The sequence below is a fragment of the Colossoma macropomum genome, unplaced genomic scaffold (assembly GCF_904425465.1).
Source record: "Colossoma macropomum unplaced genomic scaffold, Colossoma_macropomum, whole genome shotgun sequence".
Taxonomy (NCBI): Eukaryota; Metazoa; Chordata; class Actinopteri; order Characiformes; family Serrasalmidae; genus Colossoma; species Colossoma macropomum.
The window spans coordinates 22,791,281-22,812,443 of record NW_023494803.1 but is presented as its reverse complement, the minus strand read 5'-3'; positions in this window follow the sequence as shown (position 1 = coordinate 22,812,443).

Below are 21,163 nucleotides of genomic sequence, written 5' to 3'. Positions count from 1 at the left end.
GTTGCTCTTTCTGTTTATACTGTATTTCAGAATTAGACTGTATCATTAGTGAAGCACCCAAACGCCCACCCCAAAAGTTTTGACAACTGTGTTTCTGATGCTGTACTATGTGCAAGTTAATAATAAATGTTTCCTGTCACGTGTTCTGCTGTTGACAGCAGCACCTTGATCACAGCAGGCTGACTGTTAGACCTTTCCTCCACCACACCCTGCTGTTAACTCAAAGCCAAGGCCACCTCCATCACACTCCCACAACCACAACACTCCCTCCAGAACTGGAGCTGAGCAGAAGCTGAATGTTTGCCCTTCGATTACCACACATTTACAGATTACTTTTCATAGGCCCTCAGCCATGACAGCCTGGGAAACACGCCACCTTCACATGAAGTAAAATCCAACTGATCTAGCCATTATATACTGGCTAATTGCAATTGTACCAAAGATGCCTTCTTTCTGTTGTCACTGTGATGGATTTGGTGTGAGGTAAACGCGTCTGCGGAGTTCATAAAGCAGCTTTTTGATAATAGGCCTTAAAAGAAAATGCTTTGAGATGTACGAAGGAAGAGCACATATTTCAGCAGTCAAACAGGGGGCTGACTGCAAATGTCATTCAAATTTGCATAGAAACAGGAATAAAACACGCACGCCCTGTTTCCATTGGAAGGTAATGCAATATGCAGTGGAGTTTCACTCTGACCTCATAAAACCTGAAGCAATTATTGAGTTTCTATTTGCATACATAGAGAACTGATAACGTTACATAGCTCTTTTTAAGCACATGCACACACACAGACTGTAAATGCTCTTAAATGTGAAAAACAAAAGTGAAACAAGTTGAGCACAGAACATTCTGCATATATCTGTTATATAACAAGCTGCTTCTTTTAAAAGAGTTCTTCATGTGCTATCTCATAGGAATTATGCAACTAATGTCATCATATTACGTGATATGAAACTATTCACTAGGGATGCATCACTATGGGAATGTGGGGCATGATATCGATACCTGATATTTTTCATGCATGTACAGTCGTCAAATCACATTTGGTTGATTTTTTTAAGTGAATACAACACATCCTCTACAGAGAACACACTTCTGCACATTTTGATGCAAAATTAATATTCATTCAGTTCAACTGGGGCTAACTCCACCTGGATTATAATATGGAAAAATAAAACATACATTTCATTATGGTTACAAATACAGTAAAATGAATATAACAGTTATTTTAGCACAGTAGTCCAGTGTCCCCTAAACATTCTGCTCTTCAATAAGTACAATACATGCATCATTAGATAACTGTTTGAAATACTGTCCAAATCTAAACATCTGTCCTTTGCTAATCATTTTTAGGCAATTACTTACCAGTACCAATTCTGATATCATTGGTTATGATATAATTCTGATATCAATGTTCATCCCTACTGTTCATCCCTACAGTTCTTCCAAATATGGCACAATCCCAAAGCTATGAAAAAAAATGCAGTCTGTAACTCCACTGGACATTCTCTCATCCTACCCCACCCAAGGAAGTAAGCTGTTTCCTGGATACACAACTTTCCAATTACATCTGCTGCAAAATCAGAGAAGTCCCAGCACTGAGCACTTCTTGTTCTTATTACACACTTCTTACTAACAAAACACAGTAGTCCTGACCTCAGACAGACACACACAAATCTGTAGTAGTCCCTTGATGGTGGCTGCCAAATAAAATACGGCCTGCCAGATAAAGCGCTCTCAGTACTGAGACCTTAACAGTGAAGGAACACAAACATATAGCAGAGACCAGCGGGAAAGGGCAAAACCCAAGTAGAGGGACAAAAATGCCCCAGAAAAAAATGTGTTATAAATGTAACAAATCAATGTGAATGCATGTCACTATCACTAATAAACCAGCTAACACTACATCCATCACTTTGGCCTTACTGATCTCGACCTGGCAGTGTGAACATGCTTACAGAGTGGACCACTACATTTCACGAGAAGCTGCTGTAAACAATGTTATCTCAATCCAAGAGAATTCACCACCACCAATTTTTCCCATTTCAAAAGAATCAACAATGGCCCTTAATGATCAAAGCTGTGAATGGTCAAATCTAAACTTGAGCACACACAAATTTCACTGGCAGTCATCAATTTCATCTTGCATCTGGTAGAAGTGTGTATATTCGAGTGCAACTGGTAAAATGCAAACTGAAAAATGCCTGATTTGTGGTTAACTAACCAAAACTGTTATCAAAATCATATATAATACCAATAATAAGAAGAAAAATAGAAAATAACAATAATACTAATCATAATTTTTCTAAATGGCCATGCAGTTCAAAAATGGATGCACTTATTTTTCATGTACATTGATATAAACAAATATTCAATGTTCCAGTGAAAAACAGATTACCCTGATTTTTTATTTTATAGTACTAACACTGCCAAAAAAATAAAAACACAGCCAGTGCAGATGCTTATCATACACTGTAATAATATAGTATTTAAATGTGTTATTTTAGGAAAATACACTACACAATGATATCATTCTACCATCTTAAAAAAGTCAATTTGTTTATTTTTAACTTTATTTTCTCCAGTGATTGCAATTTTAACACTATAAAGTTCACTTTCTACGAGCACAGTCATTGGATCATGAGCTGTTGAATTCTATAGTGTTAATGGCTCCCTACCAAAACATCAGCATGAATAAAGGTGTGTTTCAGGTAAATGATATGTAAATGAGGTTCTGCTAGGCTGTGCTTGATTTCATGCACTGAAGCGGATTCATGATTTGCGCTCATATCTCCGCTTTTTTCCACATCGAACGAAAGTTTCATGTGTAATTCTCAGTTAGGGAGCACAAAAATTGCTGCTTAAAATAAATGATACATCTCAGAAACCTAAAGTAAAAGTATTAAGCCCAGTACTTTACCCTTGTAGTTGCAAAGCCCTTACATTTATCTATATAATACATTTTAAAGGAGAAATAAAAATGCTCTTTCCATTTATTTTTCTTTTCCTCTGGAACACCGTCTGCAGCAAGTGTGGCTTCTCTCAATCACACCCTACAGTCACATTTGTGCAGTCTTATTCTCCAAATAGAAATAACAAAATCTTCCACTGGAGCAAAAATCATAGATTCGTCTACCAGATGGCTAACTCTTTTAACAAAGTGGCTATGCTATGTGGGGTCTGAATGGGTCACTAAGTTTCGGGGCCAAACTCAGAGCACCCATTACATCATCTTGGCCTTCGGTCAGCTTTCCTTTGTTTTTTCCACTGATAAACCAAATCTCTTTTTATAGAACATGTGCACAATGCTTCGTTAAAGTTAATTCTTAACTCCTTGCACACTTGGCTTATTACTCATTTATTAATCTTTAGATTTATTATTCAGTAACCGTTAGGGCTACGCCAATCATTAATTTTCTGATTTCTTTACAGGTAAACTGGCCAATGGGTGATTTTTTTTTATCTGATTTTTATAACCATTTTTTTAAACAACAGAAAACAAAGACAATAACATTTTTATTTGCTTTTTACTTGAAGGTAGCACTTTTCAAGCAAATGAGCTCACTGATATGAAACACAAAGCTTTTCAACCACTTTGAAATATTTCTGAACAGCTGACAATGTTGGCAAGGTATAGGTAACAGCATTCAAATGCTGTGCACATACACTTGGTTAGCACACATTCATTACGAGATAAACCGCAGTACAGACCAGCTAAAATGAAAATAAATCTGCCTATCGTCAGATCAAGTGGTAGTAATCTGCCTCTCTGACATACTGGATGGACATCCATGTGACAATAAACAGCAGCTGACCCAGGCACAGTCAGTTGAGGACACTATTTGATGATGCCTCTAACAGCCTCTATCCCTCTTCAGATTAAGTCCAGATTCTTTTCACTCACTGGTGTGATGCTGCCAGCTGTCTATGTTCCTCTCAGACAATTAAACCTTTAAAACTGAAGCGGAGAGCCAACGTTGGCGCCTGCTGTTAACAAGCCTGCTGTGACTGAGAGCAGGGAGAATGCTGGCTGCTGCAATCTGGTAGCTGTATAGTGACTGGCGCTTACGCTAACTGGCAGATATGATCATCTTCTCCCCTGTATATGACCTAACTTCCTACTACTTGCAGCTTGGACAGCAAAATCATTATCAGCATCAGTCTTCATCCATTACTTTCCCTCACTCTGACACCTCATCCCTTCACTTTTTTGCTGCCATGAGGCTATGTTCCAGCCTTTGGCCTCTACTTCTTTCCTCTTCTGATCTTGTTCCCCTCCTTCCTCTTTCGTAACGATCTGCAGATGGTAATCCAAAGCCGCAGATGTTCCTCAGCCTGAAAACACTTTGCATTTCTTATTTATTTGTCCGATCCATCTTCCCTCCTATCTATCGTGAGCCCCACAAGTTCAGATGCACTGCCAGATGTTACTCGGATTCAAAAGTTCGACAGCACATAGGCACGCCCCTCTTTCAACTCTACTTGCTCCAGCCTAGGGTCATTATGTACCACTTACAGGCCTGATTTCCATAATGTCTGAAAAATGTCTGAGAGGCTGAAAAAGGAGACATTAAAGCTCCATATTCCCCAAGGATCCGGGCAATATTAGCCGAATGCCACCCCCACTCATGCCCTACATGACCTCATGTGATCCCGAGAGCTTTGCTTTTCTCCAAAATCACACCACAGGTGGGCTGGTACATTTCAAATTGATTGTCTGAGAAAATGGTGTCCAACAATTTGCAGAACTTGAGACTATGAGCTCCTTCCTGTAAGCTTTAAAGCAGTGGTCCATGCTTACAAAGTTTTCTTCTTACTCCTAAATGTAGTAGATCATCCTAAACAGCTTGGTGTCTGAAGTTTGCTTTTTTAGTTTTGTACTGGAGCTACAAGACTATTGCACCTAGTAACTGCAGCTTGTAGCTACCACATTAGCACTGTGCAAACTGTTTGCCTAAATCATCATAAATTTGCCTCAAACTATGTTGAAAATGATCAAATTATCAATAACACTGGACAAGAGTCAGGGTTCAAGATGGCTGCTGCTACTGGTTTTAGGTATGTTATATACGTTAGTCCATTTTTAAAGATAACTGTATCTTACAGTGTCAGAACCTACATAGACAAGTTCGAGATTACTTAACAATTTGATGTGGTTTGATGCAAGTATGTGACTATTTTGGCACACAGTAACCTGGTGGCTTTAGGCATCCATTATTTTTAGCTACATTAGCCTCGTAGCAACAATACAAAGCTAAAGCAAACTCTGGACACCAAACACTTCTTGGCAGATTGTCTACATTTGGGGAAAGGGAAAAAAGATTGTGTAGATCTGCTTTTTGTCTGAACCACAGCTTTAATCATTAATTTGATACAGTAAGTCCCTGCTTCTTCTCTTCCCTTCTGGGCTCAGCTTCCATTCAACTCCTCTCACCATCACACATGCCTCAAGAACCTAGATATAGAAAACAGACAAGGGGCTCTCCAAGATGACTGTATCTAACAGGAACCAGCTGCTTCATCATCTTATCATCTGACTCCTTCTGTGTGCCAGTGATTGGACTGGACCAACTAGGCTGGGATAGGTACACAAGGATAAACACAGACCTGGGCTCTGCTTCTTTCAGTCCAGGGACTCACATCATAGATCAGACAAGTCTGAGATGTGCCTGCAACACAGTTCCACTGAATGTCCCTGCCAAGTCAAACAGAAGAGCTATTCATCTGCTGTTCTGTTCTTCTTATTATCTGTCTGCTTGGGATTCTAATGTAGTTAATAGTCATGATCTGGGGAAATGAAACAGTTTCCACTGTTCACGTTGGCTGGGGTGGTGGAGGGCAGGGTGTTCCTTATTGGACAGCTCCCCTCAACCCACCAGCAAGACAGTAAGTGATTAGAAAAACAATGTCTGAGGTGTATACACCATAACTCCAGCGAGGAAGTAATGAATAGTTGATAAATTCATATAGCACTGAGTTATTGGTTCTAAAGCCTCTGGTTATTTCCAGTTTTACATTTGGCTGGACCATTATGACTTGCAACAAAGCCTGCTGAGATACTTATGTGAAATTGTCGGCTCTTCCTAATGTCTCTGGTGGTCTTTTCCTTACTTTTTTCGCTGTTCTTCCTGTCATGCATGTGTTTATTTCCAGCCACCCCATTGTGGCTTTTAATCTGGGCTGCCATCCCATAATTAATCTAACCCAGACCCAATTTTCCTCTGTATTTTCTCTCTTCATCTGTTCCATTCCTCAGGGACCAGTCATTTTGTTTTTAGAGCACATATGACAAGCATACACTGTCTGGTGTATCATGATTAAGATATGTGACAGAGTGGATATAGGCTGTTTGTTTTCATGGCTTCTGTATTTGTTGCTGTGTTTTTAAGTTACATGAATATTCTGTGTTTACTAGAAGGACCAAACTAGCAGCAATGCAGAAGCCAAAGAGGCAACACCCAGTGACGTCAGCATCTCTTCGTGCTTCGCCCACTGGTCCATTCACGGAAAATACAGTGGGTGGAGAAAGGGGACAGAGATGCAGACAAAAAAGATAAATGCAGAGAAAATGTTGTCTGAGGAACACTAAAAGCTGGAGCAAGAGTAAATTAGAACCAAGACACTCTAAATATACATACATACATATATACATCATCTAAACCGCTTATCCTTCTGGGTCGCAGTCACTCTAAATATAGCAAAATCTAAACAATGAAGACCATGAAATTCCACTGTTGCATTACACTAGTGTCTTCAAATATCCATGCCTTATCTGTCCTGGGTACCACTGTCCTGCATATATTGGTGTTTTTCTTGCTCATGGGGAAACAGTGGAAATGACTACCAGGGCTGGCACTTGCCACTTTGCCATTCTAGATGAAAGCATTTGAGCTAGTGTACACTTTCATTACTTGTTAAACAGGATAGTTACAGTGTGCGCAGTGTATAATCTTGTTTCCAAAAAATTGGGACACTGTGCAAAATGCAAATAAAAACAGAATGCAATGATATGCAAATCATTTAAATATTATAGTTAATTGAAAATAGTACAAAGACAACATATCAAATGTTGAAACTGAGAAACAGTATTGTTTTTTTTTTTAAATATATGCCCATTTTGAATTTTATGCCGGCAACATATTTCAAGAAAGTTATGACAGGGCCAGCAAAAGACTGGTAAAGTTGTGTAATGCTAAAAAAAACACCTGGTGGAACATATCACAACTAATTAGGTTAATTGGCAACAGCTCAGTAACATGATTGAGAGAGGCTGAGTCTTTCAGAAGTAAAGGTGGGAAGGGGTTCACCACTCTGTGAAAGACTGCAGATAAACAGTGCAACAATTCAAGGATAACGTTTCTCAACATAAAATAGCAAAGAACTTGGGGGATTTCATCATTTATGGTAAAAAGTATCATTAAAAGATTCAGAGGATCCTGAGAAATCTCTGTATGTAATGGACAAGGCCGAAAACCAATATTGGCTGGCTGTGATCTTCGGGCCCTTCGGCGGCACTACATTAAAAACAGACATGATTCTGTAGTGGAAATCACTGCATGGGCTCAGGAACACCATTGTCTGTGAACACAGTTTGTTGCTGCAGCCACAAATGCAAGTTAATTTCTACAACACAAAGAAGAAACCATCTATATAAATAGGATTCAGAAATGCTGCCACCTTCTCTGGGCCTGAGCTCATTTAAGATGGACTGAGGCAAAGTAGACAACATTTGATGTGTTTTTTGTACTTTTCTAATTAAATATAAGGTTTAAATGATTTGCACATCATTACATTCTATTTTTATTTTCATTTTGTATAGTGTCCCAACTTTTGTGGGTTGTAAAGTATGTACAGACAACAGTGTGCATATCCCATTAAACAATAAGGGCAGAGAAGGAATTTATTCAGGAGCAGGTCATCCATTTATAAAATGCTGACAGACTTACTGCATGTTAGAATTCACCTGTGTTTTTCATTCTGTGGCTTCCCTCATGTTGATTCAATTTCATTGTTTGTTTTAGCTACGTATGACACTAAATCCAGCAAATGTTTTGTATGATTGTTTTCTCATGTTTAATAAGTAATGAGTCTTCTACACTGATTGACCCTTGTGCCATGTTCTGGTCAAAATGACCTGCTCAAGAGACTTTAATTAGAGCTAAAATAGTGTAGGTATTGCCCTTTAGTCAAAAAACAAAATGCATACATTTGTAGAGCGATCTACTTGTTGAACTACTATTAATGCAAGCCAGATGGATGTGAAAAGGGTATGTGTCATTCTACTAAATTGGTTCAAAGTCAGAGCTGAAAGAGAATGGTTTTAACTGACTTATACTTTAGACTAAAATCCTGTTGTTTTGACATTGTTGGAAAGCTCTATAATAACTGAGATGCAAAGATATATTAGCTATTGTGCTGGTAAAGATGGCATGGGTTAATATGACCTATAAACAGTACATTCTTTGTTAAGCAGTGAACAAAACACAAGGGTTAATTCACATCCTACACTTTTGTTCATGTCCTCAGTTTAGGACATTTGAATTTGTTTTAGAATAAAATTTCACTCCTGTCTCCAAACTCTTGGGATTTTAGTTGTCTGATTTATAAGTTCCTCACGCAAAGCAGCGGCATGAACACTTACCAGACCCAGACATGCCCAGCTACTGTTGTGACTAGTCAATCGGTAGGTGGAGGGGGCTCTCAAGGGGCCTGGACTAGAAAGTTTGCTTTGGTGTACTAGGCCAGGTGCCTGACCCATGAGCACCGATGACAGCCACAAGAGGCGGCGGGAAGCTGGTGCCCAGGGGTCAGGCATGTGTACAATTTAAAAATTTCTAATCAGCTCAACAAAGGCTGTATTGTTAGAGGGCACAGAAAATAATGTAACACTCCTGATTACAGCAGGGAAAAAAATTAAAATGTGCAAGGAAAGGTTCTCTAGGACCAGGGAACCCCTGCTTTATCTTAGTACTCTGTGCAAGTCAAAGAGAAACGTCAGAGACAAAATACATAAAATATGTGATGACTAGATGGGCTTTGTGTGCAATATCCTCAAGTTCCTACAGCTGCAGATCCGCTACTATTTCACAGAGCTACATTCTTCAGTGGTCTGAAAGCGTTCCCATATAAACCCACCACAGAAGCCCTCCGTTCCAACTCTGTCGCTTGGGAAACTTTTCCCTGAGCTTTCCTTTTCTTGTCTGGAGAGCAAATCAACGTTTGTTTGTTTTTGAGAATGATGGTTTCCTTGGAGACGAGTGCGTTCTCAGACGTCCAGCATACCAGAGTATTTTAATACCGTCAGTATCATTTCATATCATACTGCAGGAATTTTAAATCTCTAATTTCCTGTTCATAAGGGCCAAAATGCAGAAGAATGACTTCTTCAATACAGAGATACTACAGATGCTAGTAAAATGTGGTCTCCCTTAAAAATCGAAAGGCTGGATGCTGTGAACTCCTGCTAAGCTAAAATGTGATTACATACATACATACATCATCTAAACCGCTTGTGATTAGCACCTACTTATTTAATACTAAAGCAGCAACTGAAACACATGATAAATGTTAGATTGCACTAAAACTGTGGACTGCAAATGCTTAGCAATCGAGATCAGAGTTGACTGCTTCAGATCTATTCTCTAGAAAATGTCTACTCCTGTCTTGTATCTTTCCTTGTGCATCCTCAAATTTGGGAATCCTGTTTATAAATAAAAAGTCTACTCATTGTAACCACTGCAAAGACATTGGTTACTTGAAAAATGTCAAGATTACAAGTCTTAAAATAGCTAAATTGGTTTAAATTGGTTAAAATGGCTTTAAAACCATGGAAAACCAACAACATTTTTGTGGATGCAGGGAGCCTGATGTCTAATAAGCATACTGAATGTTACACATAATAACTTTTGTAATAAACACCGTAAGAAGTCTGGGCCCTTTTGTCCATCAGTTCAGCCCAACACCTCCTGCTATAGTCCAGAGTTTTAGCAGGTCCACTGCTTTGGCTGTGTCCAAGTTCCTTTGAGCCTAAAAACTCATGACCACTGCACAGCTTCCATCTTCAGCCAAGGCCACATCAAACAGACGCATTTGAAAAAAACTCTTGAAATAAAATGATGATTTCCATGTGCAAAGGAGACCAAAGTACCAAAAATATGGTTACGTACAGCACTACCACTGAGGAAAATGAACACATACAAATGAATGTGAACCCAAGTGGTCTGTGGAGTGTCAACTTGAAGGCTTAATAAGAACCGCCAAAGAGCCTTAATGACACAGACAGAAAATAGATCTTGAGATTAGCTGCTCTGATTTGAGAGGCCAAAGTGAGTAAGGTGTGTTTCTAATTACTGTACCATAAATCCATACAGCACTCTGCTGCAAATTTACTAGCCATTTCCACAGAAATGCCATGTTTAATGGGCAGTTTTATAGGAACAACAGCATTAACAACAGACTAATAGCATTATATTTGATGACTGACTGATGAAGATTGATTATGTAACATGCACATGTTATGCTTAGCATTAGCCAATATCAGTCTGAACTTCAACAATATGCTTGAATATTCTTAAGCTTTAATTTTCCTTTCTACTTGACAGCTTGCATTCCTAGCCTGAGCTTCGAGTGTAACTTAAAATCAGTCCAAATGCATTACTTATATTCTTAAAGTACATAAACTTATATGTTAGTCAATTTATTCATAGATCAAGTGTAAACACATATTTCTGCTGTCATAAACACTCTTTTATCTTCAAAACATTACATGTGAAATCAGCTAGAGAGGTATAAAGCCTTCCAGTTTTGCAATGTAGGCAGCAGCTTTGTCATTCTCTGAAGTGATGGAGCACCATTCAGTGCCTTTGGGGTGAATCGGAGTGCAGTTTGTGATCCAGAACTAATCATCCAACATGAGTACTTCCACTAACGCTGCTCTTGTTGCTAATTACAAACAAATCTTCACAGCAATGTTCCAACTTGTACTGCAAAGCCCTCCCAGAAGAGTAGATGATGTTACTACAGTAAAGAGGGGGGCGGGGGGCAGGGGCAAACCCTCTATTATTATCCTTAAATTTAGAAGAAGCACTGGATGAGCAGGTGACTACAATCTTTTGTAGATACAATGCATGCCAATGTAAAGAAATTATATTCCAAGCAATGTGGGGCCATTTGTTTTGGTCCATTCAGCATGAAATGTTTATCTATCCACCTGTAAATATATATTTACAGTGTATGTGTGTGTGTGTGTGTGTGTGTGTGTGTGTGTGTGTATACCCTGAGAAATTTTCCTTAGAACTGTGTTGGCAGTCCTGTTGATGCTGGACTAAGGCCAAAGAGAGGAGAATGACTGCTTCTCCAGCCTTCGTCTAGAAACACTGATACGCAGCCTCCTTTCCTGCCGTCTCACATATTTCTCTAACAGCATATTTTCCACATAAAGACGCTTGGTAAAGCATACCAATTAGTCAAAGTAGAACAAAAAAGGGTTACAGGGCCTGAGATTAAGCTCTTTGGAGAACAGCAAGTGCTCTCACTCTTATGTACAAGGCTCCACTGTAATTCAAGCCATTTTACCCTAAATCTTATATTGGAAGGAGCTTGTACAACAATAATCGGTGTACACCATAGTCAGTGTAACGCAGTATAATCAGCTCCCATCTGTCGCAGTCTTTTCCTGTCCATTCTGCTCCTGACCAGCTTGTTCCTCCATTATGACATAACTCAGAAGCAGAGCCTTTTCACTGCAGCTATGGACCTATTTAAGACTGCCTCTAATTCACTTGAATACTGTCTCTCCATTCAAATGCAGCCACATTGGAAGCTCAATTTAAGCACAGCGCAAAAAAAGCCAAACCAGAAGTCCAAATCCCTATAATACACCAGAAAACCTACATTTATGTTGATTACGTGTTGATCTATACCATGTGTTGGGTTATGAATGAGCTAAAGAGAACTAAGCATATGTGTAATATCTTGTGGTGTGCATTAATGCTCAGTCTGATTTGTAATGCTGCTGGTTTATGGTGGTTTAGAGCACAGGAACAAATGAGAACAGAATTTCAGAGGTGAGTGGATGATTGCAGTACTTAAGTGGCTTAAGTGCAATATTAAACAAGGCGAGGCTTATTAAAATTTCAGAGCAAGCCTGCTAAATATAATATAAAGGATTCAAAGATTGCAATCACTCCATGACTTCTGTTCCTGCAGAAAAAATTGCCGGGCTACATACTCAATGCCTGGATGCCCTGTTAAAGTTATTTATATATATGTTAGAATAACCTTGAGCTATAATGTGGGAGTAAACCAACTCCCATCTGAATCACAGCATGTGAACTGAAGTGGAGGCAGTGAGACTGGTAGAGAAGGGCTGGAAAGTTGGCACTGCAAAGAGTTGGAAAATTGGGTATGTCCAGTAGGCAAGAAATCAGCGCCTCCACATGCTGAAGAACAAAGAGCAAAAGGCCCTACCCAAACTTCCATCCCATTAAGTCTGATCTCATCATTTAGCACCCTTTAGTGGCCACAGCCCTTGTGACTGATTTCCACCCTGAGGCTCAATGTCTTGCATCATTCCATCAAAATGCAGAAATTCAGCACTGTAGAATCAGCCCAGGACAACGGCCTGAGGCTTCCACCAGTGACCTTTTGTTAGTTATCAGGATAAATACAATTTACAAAATATATTTGTTGTTAGAAAGTAAGCATTATGATTTTCTTAAAAATGCAGGATATAATGTTATCTGAACAACTTTGGTGAATCTTGATTGGACATAAGATGAATGATAAATGACATGCCTAAATACTTTTTTACATTGTATTTTCATTGCTGCTCCTTTCTTGTGCTTTGTTACACTTAACAGTGGGAATAATATGTTAGTTGGTATATATAGTCATTGAGCACTTTATTAGGAACACTAAACTAATACTAGGTAGAGCCTCGCTTTGCTCTCAACACAGCCTCGGTTCTTTATGGACTGGATTTCCCAAGATGTTGGAAACATTCCATTGTAATGCTGGTCCAAATCGACATGATTTTTCAGGCGCACTTTCATGCTGTGAATCACCCGTTCTCTGCCTCATTAAACATACCTGATTCAGTTCATCAGCTAATTAGCAAGGCCTTCATAAACTGAATTCAGAGTGTTAGAATAGGACAAACATTAATCTTCATAGCACTTTGGCCCAGATGGTTCCCGGTTTGACATGTCTGCATTAGAATATAGGTAAATTATGAATTGTGGGATGCACATGGTCAGTAACAATATTCAAATAGGCTGAGGCATTCAAGCGATGACTGATTGGTATTAATGAGCCCAAAGAGTGGCAAAAAACATTACACCACCTCCACCAGCCTGAACTGTTGATATAAGGCAGTCTGGGTTCATGGATTCATGCTGTTGGTACCATATTCTGACCCTACCATCTGTGGGCCTAAGCAGAAATCTTAGATTTCTCAGGCTAGATTTTTCCAGTCTTTTTTTTTCCAGTCATTTTTCCTGTCTTCCTGTCTCTAAATGGTAGCTTTACAGGATAGTATTTGGTTCGTCACCATTTTGCTTAAATGACAGCGTGCACTCAAGCTGGCTTAAACTCCACAAGTTTGTGCGAAAGTCTCAGACAAGTAGATTAGATCAACCCCAAAGTCATCTGAACACAAGCTTAAAAGGAAGAGATTAGACTAAAAAAAGAACTTTTTGTACAAAGGCTTTAACATGTTAATGTCACAAATTTGAATAGTGAGATGTAAACAGTGAAAAAATGTACAACTTTATGTTTACTTTCGGGCTTAAATAAAAAAAAAGACTTTTAGTCCCCACTATATATATATATAGACTATTCTTCTGAATTAGTTCAAACTGCAATCCCACAGTAAGAAAACAATTTAAAACAACAATCAAAACAACAATTTTTAATTTCTTGAAAAGTCAAGTTGAAAGAATTAGATTTATCACAAAAAAACTTTATTCAAAAACTGCTGTCTCACGTTTTCATGTCACTACCAAAATACAAAAAGTTTTATAGCAAAATAATAAGCTGCTCGGTTAACAGATGAGGAAACTCTTTATGTTTACAAAAATGGAAGGATGTCTTGTGGTTTTCTCCCTAACAAGACACTGTAGCCCCACGACATCTCCAAACATTAAGAACATCAGGAAACACACTTTCTGCAATCAAGTAACCAATCAGTTTCCGTTCATGTAAAAAGATTTAATCCCAAGTGATTTTGGACCATTTCTATTGGGCTGTTCAGTGTTCACACAACATAAAGGGCAGCAGGCATCAATAAATTTAAATAAAAAAAAACCAAAAACAAACAGAAAAACAAGATGAAGATATGACGTTTGTCCCGACAGCAACGATCCATGAAATGTGAACCTCTCTATTATTACCTTATACACCGACATTAGGAAAAGATTAACACATCTGATGTAATGGATACATGAGATGTTTTGATGCTTATGTCTTATTGTGGTAGAAAACACTCTTCACTATTCACAGCTAAACCTGTGGCGATGTGTTGTGTGTTTTGATGTTAGTGAATGAAAGGAAAATATTTGAGCTATTTGTACTGTCAGCACTGAAAGAATTACTCTTTGTTCACAGACAGCAATGATGTCATTGTGGTGGTACAAAGCCGACAAAAGGTGACCCCTCCTTAAACTGCTCTCAAAGGAAGTTTCACCTCTTTTCTTTCTCTGTACAGTTTTAGATGCTTGGTTATGCAACCTCACCAGTACCACAATGAATTTAGCATTACATCAGGAATTGTAAATGGGTGGTGCCTTTATACCACTGAACCTTACAGCTAACAGAGGACTCTTCCTGTATGCTGAGTCCATCCAGCAGCTGTCATCACTATGTTATTTCTGTGGGATGTTTCTTCAGACTCAGATGACATGTTCTTTCAATTTGTCATGTAGGAGGATGAGCCTAGCTGCAGCTGAAACTACACTGAAATGACAATCAAGGAGCCAGGTGAAATATTTGCTAAACTAGCCACAAATTATGAATGTCCCACCTCTTTCCAGTGTTGCATGATTTATTCATGAAAAATATGAAGGAACGACACGGGGCAGGCGCTAAAAGTCCTGAGGTACTATCTATTTGCAGTTTAAACTTTCATGTTTTAAATAATAGATTATTTTAGAAATTCTTTAAAATAGGTTTTACCATTCAATCTTAAAACTGTTCAAACTTCAGAAGGTTCAGTGAGCACTGTTTCACTGTAAAGTCTGCAATTAACTGCACTTTAGTTAAATAGAGTGCTATTCTGTCAATTATTACTCCAGGAAAACTGAATACATAAGTTTAATATGTACAATGAATAACTAAGTCAAAATACTTCACATGAAAATATAACATTCAAGCAAACATTTGCTTATTTGTACGCAATAAATATTTGCAGAATTTAACATACTTGGTTAAAAAAAAAGATGGCTTTTATATTTTATGTTTTTTTTTTTTTCCTTAATATGTTAAACTCAGCAAATAGATAAAAAATGTGCACTACAATTTGCAAAAGAAATCCTGTAGAGGATATGTTAACTTATTAAACTTTAATGTTTATACAATGTATGTATATGTAATGTATGTAATATACAACAGATACAATACAGCACATATGTACAATTTTGTAAAGCAGGCATTCATTGCAAAAACAGAGGGCGTTGGCATAATCAGTTCATCTATATGTGATGCCAAAAATAATCCCATGTTTTTGATTTTCTCTTTGATTTATTTTCCAACCTAACGTCATGCAGTTTCAAATATTTTGTCAATCCACTCTTTAAAATCAGAAGTTTTAGAGCTTTTTAGAGCTCTAGTTACCCAGTATTATCCTGGCAGCTGTAATTATGCCAACTTTAATTGTAAATCATTCAATCAATCAACCAATCAATCAATCTCTGTCCATACATCCATCCGTCCATCTGTCCATCAAAAGGTTAAAAGGCTTAATTGGTTTCAAACCATTTATACTGAGGTCTAAAGTGATAGCACAAATTGTCAAAGCAAATACATACCCACACATTTTCTGAAACCACTTATCCTTCTGGATCACGGGGGGGTGCTGGAGCCCATCCCAGCGGTCAAAGGGCAGAAGGCAGGATACACCCTGGACAGGTCGCCAGTCCATCACAGGGCACAAATACGTACTCAAACACCCAAATTTTTCAAAGTACTATCTTCTCATATACGGACTCTATTTGATAAACCAACTATAAGTGAGTTAACTGAGCACTGTTAGCTGTTGTACATGTCGGGATAATCAGTGAAGACATTTCATTGCTACTCTGAGCAATCATTTACAGCAATGTTGAGAAGAAAACGTCACTACCTGCTCACATTTCACAATTTATTCTGACTTTTTCAAAACCTTTACAGCTCATCAACAAAGTATGCTTTATGAGACAACATAAACCTGCTCATGGTGTAAAAACTACCACTAGAGCATGTGAGGATATTTATGAAACTGAAACTGCCTGGACAGATATAACTGCTCTGAAGCTGACTTTCTTGCACAGCAGAGCACCGGAAAATACACATAAAATCATGACAGCTTTTCACTTCCTGTTTTTTTATTTTTTTTAATGTTCACTTCTTGTTACCATGGCACAGGAAGCAACCCCAAACAAATAATTATGGGTTGCTAAGGAAACGTTCTTACTGATCTGCTGTTAGCTTGTTTTATTTTTGGGGAGAATAGCTGTTTGCCAGTCAGTAGAGTGCACACAAGAAACCGTCCTTAATGATGATTGTTTGCATGTGGTGGAGACAGATTATTATGGTTTGAAAGTCTTTTCTGAACTGATTTTATAAACTGATATGAATTCTTTTGTATGAAACACATACGTGTATAAGTTCCTTTCCACAATTTCCTAAAATATACAGACAGATTACCCTCATTTCGAGGAAAGAATGAAAATAAACACGCTCTACTAAAGTGTAACAGAACACACATCAGAGCAGCATACGATATAGTGTTTCAGACCACTTATTTACACAAGACATAAAAGAATTTTGAATTCATATTGCTGCAGATATTGCCAATAACTGATGTATTATTGTAGTTAAATGTTACATTTTAGTCTTTTTTCTATTATACTTAATAAAATAAAAATCAAAGTTTGCCCTTTTCAAAAAACATAAAAAAAATATTTTCATGGAGATCCATTAAATGTCCCTACAATGTCAAAAAATGTGCTGCCTCCATCATGGACACAGTTTGGTCCCCGCAAAGCACTAAATACATGTCCACACACAGATGCACACACAAATGGGTATAAAATCACTTTAAACAAACCTGAAACCATGTGAACTGTGTTCTCAGATTTAGAACAATCACAAGTCAAACAAATTGCACTGGGGTGTGATAGTGGAGCCATTTCCTAATAACAGGGTGTTAAGCAATATCTCAGGCTTGCAATGACTTGTAGTTTAGACTAATTGCAGTGAGCACAACTGGTCCAGTGACAGTGATAGATAAAGTACTTCTTAAAGCCTGGCTTCTAGAACTGCTGGAGCATAATCTGCAACACATCTAACACATTCACCTGTATGTAAATGGAAGCAAAGCAAACAGAAATAGCTCACTAGAGGCCCAAGCAGATGTAAGGGCAGTAAGCAACAGGAAAAAAAAATACTAAAGCAATAATACAATACATAATGAACTTATACCTTATCACATTATCTCTTCTTAAAAAGGCTCTTAATAGGTTGCTACAAACAACAAATTGTAGTTGTTTCTAAACAGGCTTATAATATAACAGTGCTGCTCTCCTATGAAGTTCAGCAATGACCATGGTTGTGTTTTCTGTCACTTGTCACAGCTTAATTTAACATGAAATTCTCAGTCCAATCTTTAAAGACCTCCAGCCAGCCCACATGTTTGTTACCAGTACTTGCTTTTCTGGCTCAATTGTGTTCAGACCTGGAACACATCAGAATTCTGACCTTGCTGTGGGGCCTCATGGACAGATCGGAAGACTTTCTGTAGTAAGCAAGTTACGGAATTTTTCCAAGCAGAGTGTTGTTTCTGTTGAAAGTCCAACAGTCAACAAATGATTAATCAGCAGCAGAGAGGCAAAAAATGTAAATGTGAATGAACACTGCAATGTCACCACATGCAAAAGTGAACATGTGCATGCAAAAAGCGAAACAAGGACACACATGAACACACATGCATGCACGTGTGTGTAAATGCAGGCACACACACACAAATCTAACTTTATGTTGTAAAAAAAATAATAATTGCCAGCCTTGTCAGCAGTACATTACTGTAAATACACAGCATTAGACTGTCAAACGTTTACTTTAAATTACAGCATTAAAATCATTGCAAACACAGTATGCTTCTGTATGTCTACAGTTATACTTGTGTTTTTGCAGCTAAAGATTAGAGACCACACACAAACTAGTAGTAGGTGGTATGGCCAAAAATGTACATCACAGTAAAGTTTGGTTTCACTATGTATCATGGTAAATTGTATTCATATATGTATTTTTTTTTTCAAATAAATTTTTGGATGCTAAAGTAAGCCTATTTTTCAAGGTTAATAGTGTCTTATTTTTATGCACTCTCCCTTCACTGTTAGGAAAGGAAACAGAAGCGTGGCAGACAGTCTGGTGTACATGCAAAGCTAAGGCTAAGCCCAAGAGAAAGCTTGTTCCTTCCATATTACTGTCTTATGTCCTCTGCCTTGAAAACAAAGTGGACTGCCTCAGACTGCAAATGACTACTCATCAGGAGATGAGGAACTACTGCATTTACACTTTCACTGAAACCATCCTGACTCAGCCATTCAGCTAAATGAGAAAACGTTAGCATGTTTGTCTATGTATGTACGCTTCATTATCTCCACTTATTTGTGGCATGCCAGTATAAAGATTATAGCAAAACTCACATCTTAGGAAGAATTTCAACCGGTATAAACTGGTATAGAGCCCACTACAATAGTTCAGTATATAAACTAGCACACTAAATTGTACTAAATAGTATGCTGAATAGTACAATATATTAATAGATGTCATGTCAGCAAAATTATAATGCATTATAGAAATTACTATTTACAGGTTTCAAGGATACTTTTCCAGTACAGGTTCCCCAACCCAGAGAGCCCGAGCATCACTGATACTGATTTGTGAAGGCATTGATGATCACACTCTACAGATAACTATAGCACTACCCACAACATTACTGATTTACTGACTCCACCTCTTATATTTGGACCAGCAAATCTACTTCATGGTCAGTTTCACATTTTTCTATCATGTCTAATGCATTTAAACTTTATATATACATTAAATCTTCTGTTCATGAAATTGTGTTTATTCTGTGTTAACGATGTAAAATTTGAAACAAGGTTCATAATTTTCTCATTGCCTTTTATAGAGATTTCTGGGAATTCAGGGATAGTTTATTTTTGCAGAAGCGTTGTGTAAATTATACAGTAAACTGTTCAAAATTGACAGACTTAAAGGCAAAATACAATAACGTACTGTAATTTGTTACCGTGAATATTTGCTGTGCAATTACAGCAATTGCCCACAGTGTATGGAATACCTATTTTATTCATATGGCAAAAGTAGGAAACTATTTTAGAACTACACATGCAATAGTCTCTCTTTAAATATTTCGCTGTACCTTGCCAGTGCTGCAATAATTACACAAGTGCTCTGACATAGTAATCCAAAGCAAACATCTATGCCATAGTGTGTTACTCTGAAGCCCTGTCCTTAAGCAGACTCAACACTCGTGTCCAAGACTTGCGTCCAAGCTTGTATCGTTGCCAATAATCACAGACTCTGGGAGGAAAAGCCCCATTAACCTGTCTAACAAATATATACTCTTCACATGCTTTTGGCTCAGTTGTTATGGTCACACCATGCAGCAACTCTGAGCAATCTAGGGCAGAGTACAGGAGGGAACAGCAAAATCTGTCCCATATCTCATTAATAACCCACTGTCAACATCAGCAGTAACCATACATATTGCCTGTGTGTTACTAAATGACAGAAGAAACAGACAAGAACTACTTCTTTATAAGGGACAAATTTGCTTAAACTTATGCGTGAATAATATGAAGTCTGCTTGCTAGCAAGATGGAATTGAAGGCTCTGACTGACAGCCCAGGTCTTAAAGAATGTAACTTTAAACACCAGAAATGCCACAGCTGTAACATCATAGTACACTCTGTCCTTTTCATATGATGAAACAGCACTGCTGTCTTTGTGATAAAATAGCTGGAAGCACTGAAGCACTGAAGATATCTCCCTGTCGCCGTGTGACTGTATGTGCATGTACTTCTTCATCTTTAACTCACTGGCTTGTTATCATTCTCTAACATCTGTTCTTCTAACATTCAGTCCACAATAAGACCTGACTCCATTCAGCTCACCTGAGCCACTCTTATTCCCAGCACCTCCACCCCACAGCTAGACACACAGAAGCGATGACTTCAGCCCTGTCACTGTCTGTTGTTCCAGAGGCCTTGATTACCTAATCAAAGGCTTCTGTGTTTGTTTACACTGTTCTTTTCATTCCACACCCAGATCCATCATCCACACCCACAAATATCCTGCTCATAAAAACATCCAATAATTCTGCCTTCATGTGATCACTGGATGGCCCCACTTCCCACTTTTATAGTGGTAAAAACAGTCTTTGTGAACTCCTAAAGTCATGAATTTCTGGCTTTACCACAAGGAAAGTCTACCTGAATGTCTTACAATGTCATAAATACAAGTTCCATGTTACTTGAGTTAAGTACTGAAGTCATGAATTTCTGACTTTACCACAAGGAAACTGTACTTGAATGTCTTACAAAGTCATAAATACAAGTCCCTTGTTACTTGAGTGAACTCCCAAAGACATACATTTCTGACTTTACCACTAGGAAACTGTAGTTAAGTGGCCTACAAAGTCCCACGTTACTCAAGTTTACAATTTAAAATGTCTCACCAGCCAGTACACTCCAGGTGAACACTGCAAACCAATGAACCAACGAGTTGCCAATGACCCAAACCAAACTGTAATTACGATTTGGTGAGTTAACTCAACTCACCATCATGAAGTCTTTGTGTTCAAGTGCATTGTACTCGAAAACATGGCTGGCTAGTTAAGTCAGCTGACCTATTATCACCCACTAAAATGTTTCCTCAGCC